This window comes from Filicampus tigris, chromosome 6, assembly GCF_054856515.1.
Source record: "Filicampus tigris isolate MCC_2025a chromosome 6, RoL_Ftig_1.0, whole genome shotgun sequence".
In the NCBI taxonomy this organism is placed as follows: domain Eukaryota; kingdom Metazoa; phylum Chordata; class Actinopteri; order Syngnathiformes; family Syngnathidae; genus Filicampus; species Filicampus tigris.
The window spans coordinates 14,728,281-14,736,559 of NC_141222.1; positions in this window are offsets into that span (position 1 = coordinate 14,728,281).

Here is an 8,279-nt window from a genome sequence, read left to right on the forward strand (position 1 = left end):
GTGGTAATATTCACGTCACGTACACTATGTCGTCATTAAGTCAATTTTGAGAAGCCTATGAGAATGTCCTGGCAGAACAGGAAAGGCGGTGTGATGGAGTACATGCCATTTATCCTGGGACATTTGCTGCTGATTTCCCACAAGACGTATCTCTTGGGAATTCATTGCCTGGAGGGTTTGACTCTATTGAAGCAGTATTAACAAAGCAATAATCATCAAAAGTGGCATAAAAGGCTGTTTACATTAACTAAAGGAGTATTGCAGTATTGCATTCTCTGTTTCTAGCTTTACCCCAATAGGAACTTATGGGTCAATATACAGCAGGTTTGGTTGTCACTGTAAATCATCAGAGGTGCGGCGCTGTAATGGCCACGCCCAGTACTGACAAGTCACAGTATTCGGCATAAGGAATGATTAACATTTGGTGACTGGTGAAATGTAAGTACGGAAGTGCTTTAAAAGGATGAGGACGGACGGGGACGGAGTACGATTATTTTATCAATATGGACAAAGGGACGATGACGGAAGGGTGCCCAAGTCGTGGACAGAGGCCAGACAGCCGAAATAGGGTAAAGTGCCCATATATGATAATTTTTACAAAGAATAAATAGTTACCTAGCTGTGGTGGCTGCTTTGGCACTAAATAGGACCTATATATATTTTTTTAAAAGGGATAATTAGCAGAATAGCCAGTTCACTGTTATTATGTGGAGTGCCTAGGAGCGCCCTATTATTAATATCAGCTGACATATTTAAGTACACGTTTTGGTGACATTCCATCACAATGGTACAGCATTCATACATAAGCTAACACCATTTTGTTCAGAAAAGAGAGCTAAAGTTGCTCAAGCCTCTCCATGTTTAGGAAAGACACTTTGTTGTAATACTGTGTGTGTGTGTGTGTGTCCGTGTGTGAGGGTGTGTGTGTTTTGCTTTTTATTTGCTAGTCAAAATTGTTTACTCCACATCGGCGGGTCGACGCTTCCGTATTATTTCTGCTTAAGTAATGAATGCGAATACTTTTGACAACTCTGGTTGCATCTTACAGTACATACAAATTCAGGTTACTATGGCATCTAGCCATAGGAACAGAACTCCTTCGTAATCAGAGGACCCCCTTTTTTACACCCCTGTACAAAAATGCAAAGAGAAGCATAAAAGAAGGATTTAAGTCAGTGCCAGCATTTCTAATTAATTGCAATTTTGAGAGAATAGCAGCTTCTTTTTTCTTGAAATATGTTATCTTAATACAAAGTTCAAGTCTTATTTTTACAAACACTTTTCTCCATCCTGACATATCGTACTTGTTTTACAACACAGATCAAAGATGAGATAACAATAGCTTAATGCTAATATACCACCTCAGCGCGCTTCTAAAGAATCAAATCAGAGCAATATGATACCATTTTGTGACTGTTTATGTATTTGCTTGGTATAAAAAATCACTGCAAAAAGATTTGAATAGATTGGTGTATCCTCAATTCATTTATTTCAGTGTTTTTAGCTGAGCAACAATATCTATCAACAGTTATGCAATTTCTGAGGAAATTATGATGTTTTACAGGTGTCAAGTATTTTTATTAAACCACATTTTCAGTCAAAGAATGTGCTGCTACAAAAATATCATACAAATATAATAAAAGAGTGGTAAAAATAAAACATGCTCATCCGTAAGCCATCAATGCAGTATGAATCAGTGCTGGCACTTCACTAGTCTGAATCACAAATTTTCTTGATTGGCACTCTTAAAAGTCCTGTTTCCTCTGTTAATGGTTCACAAAAGCACATCCATGATTGTTTGTAAGATTCACAAGTCACTGTTAATAGCATGCATTTAAGACGAATGGCTGCACAGCACAGCAAACTCCAGCTGGTATAATAGAATATGAAAATTAGGGAGTCAAACATCATTCAGGAACTGGACATTTTTAACAATTCTGTTGCCATGGCAGTTCGACGTGAGCAAGAGCAGGCAACAGCATGTCATATCAAAGATGTAGTTGACATTCACATTATCAACAGTAGTTTACATTTAACACACGCACACACCGTAGATTCATTAATACTAGAAAAACAACATGCAATATGGCTTCAGATACTTAAATACAACAGGCAATTTTGAGAGAAGATGCCTGGGCTATTGCTTGGTCAACACAGCTCTTTCGAATAAAGGCTCCATCTGCCTGTGAGCAAAAAAGAAATTACATGCATGGCAGTTCAATTATGTAGACAGTGAGGAAACACAAGAATACATAATATACGGTTACCCTACGACAACACCCTCCACCTCACCTCATTGTGAGAGCGAACTCATAGCTTTTTGTACAAATGATGAAATTGATAAGTTTACATTATGTAGTGCCTTTCCAGCGACCCAAGCTCACTTAATGAATCTACTGTGTGCTAATGTGTACATTTTAATATTCCCCTCTAAATTTCTAAATGAATATATGATGTTCCAATGTTCACTTTTCTCCGACCGTTTCATGATATCCAACTTTATTTCCATCGTAATGACTGGACCAGCATCGCTAGAAGATCCTCCTTTTTTACACACACATTTATGGGGCTGAAGACAAAATGGCGGACAAGACTAGGGCATCGTAGAGTCGAAACGGTGTAGGTCGAGTACCGCGTAACCTGAGGACTGACTGTATTCGGAATAAAGTGTAGAAGAATTGGACCAACAGGGATGTATATATATATATATATATATATATATATATATATATATATTTTTTTTTTTTTTTTTTGCGCAAAAGAAGTCCTCATATTCAGAATCGGGCAACGAAACAATACCTTTAATAAGTCAATTGTTAGATTCTCGTTGAGTGCGACATGGACTTTATGTTTGAAACATTCCTTCCATATAGATGTTAATCTGTCTTTTTTTTCCACTAGGTGACCCTTATAAGCAATCGTAGAAAAATTCTTCCCAAACTTACAAAAAAAACCCTCCACTGCCAGGAAAGCCTCTACCCAGCACGTCTTCCTCTTCTGACAGCAAGATGTCCTGGGATCCACCCGGCTGGTTAGATGGCCGTGAACGTGGCATCCAGACTCAGATATTGTTTTATTTATTTATTCACACAGAAAGGATGTAACCTGATCGGCGTCACAGACGCCATTTAAGGCCTTAATTTTCTCCAAATGAATTTAATGACTGTCAATGCTTTTCAATGACCCGTGGAAACCCTGCAGCAGCCAATTATAGTAATAACATTATTCAACATTTGGTTAACCTTTTCAACCACTTGCTTATGCTCACATATTGTGATGAAAAGTTTCACTCATGTCACTCTCAACTTGATCGTAGTTTCGATATTGATATTTAACTCATTCAGTGCCAATCTTTGGGATTGAATGAGTTAATCAATCAATATTTATTTACTCATTCATAGCCTATGAGATATTTATTTGTCTTTTCACAGTACATTCAATCCCAGTAACTTATTTATATATTTTTAAATATTTTTCAAACGTTAGGGTAAAAGAGGTTCTGAAAATGTCTGGCATTGAATAAGTTAATATTGAAGCCAAAATTCATGAACAATTACGATCATTACAGACTTCCCATTTACTTACATTGATTTCTGGACAAGTCAATTAGAGCCGATTCACAGTATAAAACGCGGCATAAATCCTGAGCCAATTATTACACACTAGGGCTAATTTATTCATGTCACAAATCTCTATTTAGTATGGTCTATTTCAACATAAAGATGGTTAGACTTTTTTGAAACATGCCTCATATTATGATCTCAGGTTTTGTACAGGTGTGATACTGGTTTGGCCGCCGTGTGCATGTCTAATGTTGCTCACTGTGGTCCAAGGCGTGCTCACAGAGATTGTGTGAATGCTCAGACGCATGGAAAATTAGAGGTGACATTGGAACACATACAAACATGTGAGTGGATCTCAGAATGTATGGTCCAGTGGGATATTCAAACGCGGACCCACTTCAAGAGTCATTATTCTCTTGCGTTTACAATCAATCACCAGATTTATTTCATACTTTCAAATATTGCAGACATATACTGCAGAGATAAAACAAACAACTTATATACGTATTTGTATATATATATATATATATATATATATATATATGAGCAAGAGTGCGACATCAGATATGTATATATCTGGAATATATGTATATATCTGGACCATACTTTCTGAGAACAAATCCGATGTGGGTCACATTTGCCTGCGCCGTGTACCTTGCCATTATCCCTTAATCATTATCAATGACTATTATAAAAAACCCAGGCTCATGAGATATTGTTTAGTGCCTCTAATTTAAATAGCAATGCAAGGCAAATTGAAGTTTTGTTTGTTGTTGGCGATGAGGAGCTAATGCAGAGTTTTAATGCAGTGGTAATTCACATTGGCTGGAAGATTGGCAGTCCGAATGAACCTGGTGTTGTGATCTGTGTTTTTCTTTTACTTCAGGTTTTGCAATGGCATTGGTGTGAGACTGGAACAGAGGATTTCTCCTTTTGTGCCCAGTGAATTTGATGGCGTATTGTGTTTGTTTTTGGTTTCATGTGTTCGTGCCTTCCTTGTCAGCTCCTTCCCGACTCACATTCTGCTCACCCGTTGGTCCTTCGTCCTTGTGTATTTAATTCCCCCTTTCTATTAACTCGGGGCTGTGGTCAATATTAAAAGTCAGTCATATATAATGTGCCTCGTGCTCTCGCATCTCAGTTTTAAATATGTCCAGTGCCCTTGTTTGAATTTTTGTGTTAAATAAATACTTCACAGCCACCTTTTGTTTTGCCTAGGCTGCTTTCCTCTACTTGGCTCCACCTGCTTTTATCGCCACTCCACCACCCGAATCATGACACTTTGTGCTAACAAGAAACTCATTATTCGTTTGCATATTGCACTCACGTTGGCACCAAAGCTACTGTGTCATAAGGTGCTCACGCTCAATATCAGTGGAATTGCATTCGGCACAGGGTTAACCTATGAAATTATCTGTTTAATTAAATGTTCTGTCTGACGCTTTCCTGCACAGTGGTCTTCAATTACGTCTCACCTCACACATGGATGGACAAACAAAGACATCACGCCCAACCACAAACACATCCACTGCACTCTGAAGTGAAAGAACTTCTGATGTTAATGTGTCCACTGTCCTAAGTAATTGGTAAATAGTTGAGAGGTATTTTTGTTTGGTTGGCCAATCAGTGGCTAGCCCTAGTACAGCTGCGGTCATCAAGGGCAATTGCCCCCTAAGTTGTGACGCAAGCCATAAACGCTTCTGGGAAAAGAGCTGATGACAGCGCTGCAGCGCATACTCTGACAGTGCTTACAGTGATGAGGTGACATTTCAAAGGGGAAACAACAATAATTACCTGATGGCAATCAGAAACAGGTAAGAACAGCCCCTATGAGCAGGTGGTTTCACAAAGTTCCCAAGGAGAAAATAGTTGGATCATAACACTTGTTAGGTTTTTCTGAGCCATAGCCCATCAGTCTTAAAGCATCATGTGTTTCATTCCTTTTAGACTTACATAAAACCTTTTAGACTTACATAAAAAGCATTTTTGAGTTTTGTTTTTGCAACAAAACTTATGTTATTTCTGCTGACCAAAAAAAAATACTTATAATGAAACTTTATAAACATTGTAGCTTATAAAGTAAAGATTACACTTGGCAGCTGGAAACTTCAGGTCTAACTAATAAAAGTGTTAAAACCATTCACTTTGATAAACATACTACATTGATCCTGAAAAGCAAATTAAGGAATTTTTAAGTGTTTTTTTTTTCTTTTTTGTGGGATTGGCAGACAGGGGTCGTGATTAGAATACATGGGGATCACACTCTTCAGCCTCGTTGGTAAGATCTATTCAGGGGTGCTGGATAGGAGGGTCCGTCGGGAAGTATATATAACACACCAGTTCGCAAATTAAAAATCAACCTTAACCTGACCCACCCATCATCAATTTCGGAAAAGCTGCCCCTTCATAAATAATAAAAGCAAAAATCAAGCAACTCAACAATCCACTCGACCCAGCAAATAGAATTAATGACATAACCCAAAAGAAACATTTAATTGAACTACCCTAATTTAACATTTTAAACACCATTATTGCATTCATTAGTCTACACGGAACACTCAATACAAAATGTAAAAAATGAGACTGCCAAACACAGACACCTGCTCACAATGCACAATAGATTCAAAGGCTGATTACCTTCACACACTCTGTAACTGCCAACCTGTTTACTCTTTTTGGAATTCTGAATTGCAAACACTCTCCACCTGTTATGCCTCTGTGTGGAGGGCCCAATTGCAATGCCCAAATGCAAAGACTCAAGGCAAGTGGAATATACAATGATGAGTTTATTGAGCCAAAGGTAGAGGAGCTTGACTTGGGCGAAGGTGGATTTTTCCAGGTCCAGTTTGGAAAATTAATCACAGTGTTGTTTTGCAGTCGGCAGGGTGCAGAGCTCTGGGATAACGGGCAAGGTAAGGCGGGAAACACGGCAAGAAACAATCTGAGAGTACAAGAAACAAGGCAGAGTCCAAATCAGAAAATATTTGGGTATACTAAGTTAGCTGGATGCACAAACTCTTGTTGGAGAGTGTCGATCTAGTGAATTGCTGAATTGACTGGTCAGGTGATTGGCACGCACATCTGAGCAAACCTATCGAGTAGCATCCATCATTATGTTTACCCAATAAGTGAAGGTCTGTCAGACAGATTCTTAGCCATGTGAGACAGGAAAAAAAATAAGGACAAAAAGAAATGTTACCCTTGGCATAATTTGGATTTGTTTACATCTGGACTGTAAATTTGCCCGTGGGGCCTTAGTGAAGATAGTCTTTGCCTGCCTTGGAATTTTTGTAAATATTTTTATTTTGTGAACCACTTTGTGTTTGATTTTGTATTGTATTTTGGTCCCTGCCTTGTAATTAAGTGTGGTTTCGAATAAAGCTGAATACCGTATTGCGCAATGGAGGCTGTGTAGATCAGTGGTACACAGCACAATTCATGACATCCTCAACCTTAAACTGAAATTACTTAAAAGCGTGGCGCTCACTGCTTGCTTTGTGCTTTTGAGTGCAAGCAACAGTTAGTATGTCACTGGTGGTACACCTTGTGCAGCAATTATTGATGACTCGTGTTCATATTTATGACATCCATCCTCCCTGCTGTTTTTTTCCCGCTAAAATCTCCAGTTGAGTAAAACAACAAGTACTGCCCAGCAAGATTGCACAAAGGCAAGGACTGCTCATTGTGACTCACCAGTTGTTGAGATTGCAAAGGGTCAAAAGCAGCAGGGTTGGCATTTTCACCATTTAGGGTATAAGAGAATGAATGAGAGAATTCAAACTGAAAATAAAGAAAATGGTGATGCAGTGGCATTTGTCTGTGTCGGTTCTCAGTCAAACAGTTCAATATAATCTGCAAAAGTTGAATCAAAACAACTACAGAGAATATGTGCCATGAAAAAATAAATAAATAAATAAATAAATATGGACAAAATACATTCCGGCTTGGATATAGCGAAAATCCACATATAATTGACGGCCATTTTAATGCAGTGGGAAAATTGCAAAGTGTGTGTGTGTGTGCGTGGGTTTGTAATTACTACTGTAATAATTATTACACTACTGTAATAATTATTCCACAAAGGCAATATTAAACAAAAAGCCAATTTTAGGCTTTTGTGGTCGCATAGAAAATAATATTATCAAGAAAATGTTTGACTTGACTTGCACTTTAAAAATAAGGTCTCCCGTCGCAGACAGCTCTGCGAAGCCGCCATTTTCAAGTGCGTCGACACAAGACAGAGCATGCACACTTGCACAGCCTGGCTATTCAGGTTGAACCCTATATAGGACTTCTGTTTGTATTGGCAAAAGGAATATACCACTCCTGTAAATCCAATTGGAATTGACCAGATTCTGCATGATTTTTTTCACTCAAGCCATTTATATGGAACCGTTTCATTTTGTTTGATTCTAATCGGAATATAAGGATCCATGTAAACCTGACCAATGTTACATATTTTCTGTTTAAAGGTCCTATGCCGACACAATATTGAGGTTAGCATGCTAATGTGGCCATCAACAAATTCCAGTTTCTCACTTGGCAACTTTAGAAAATGAACCAATGTGCATCCAGCTGACATTGCCAACCTTCTAAAAATGAGTTGTTGTTGTTGTTGTTTAGTCCATATCATACATCTGATATTGTAGCCAATAATTGAAGCTTCACGCGCGCGCACACACGCACAGCTGCAGTATTTAAATTACCTGTATGTGT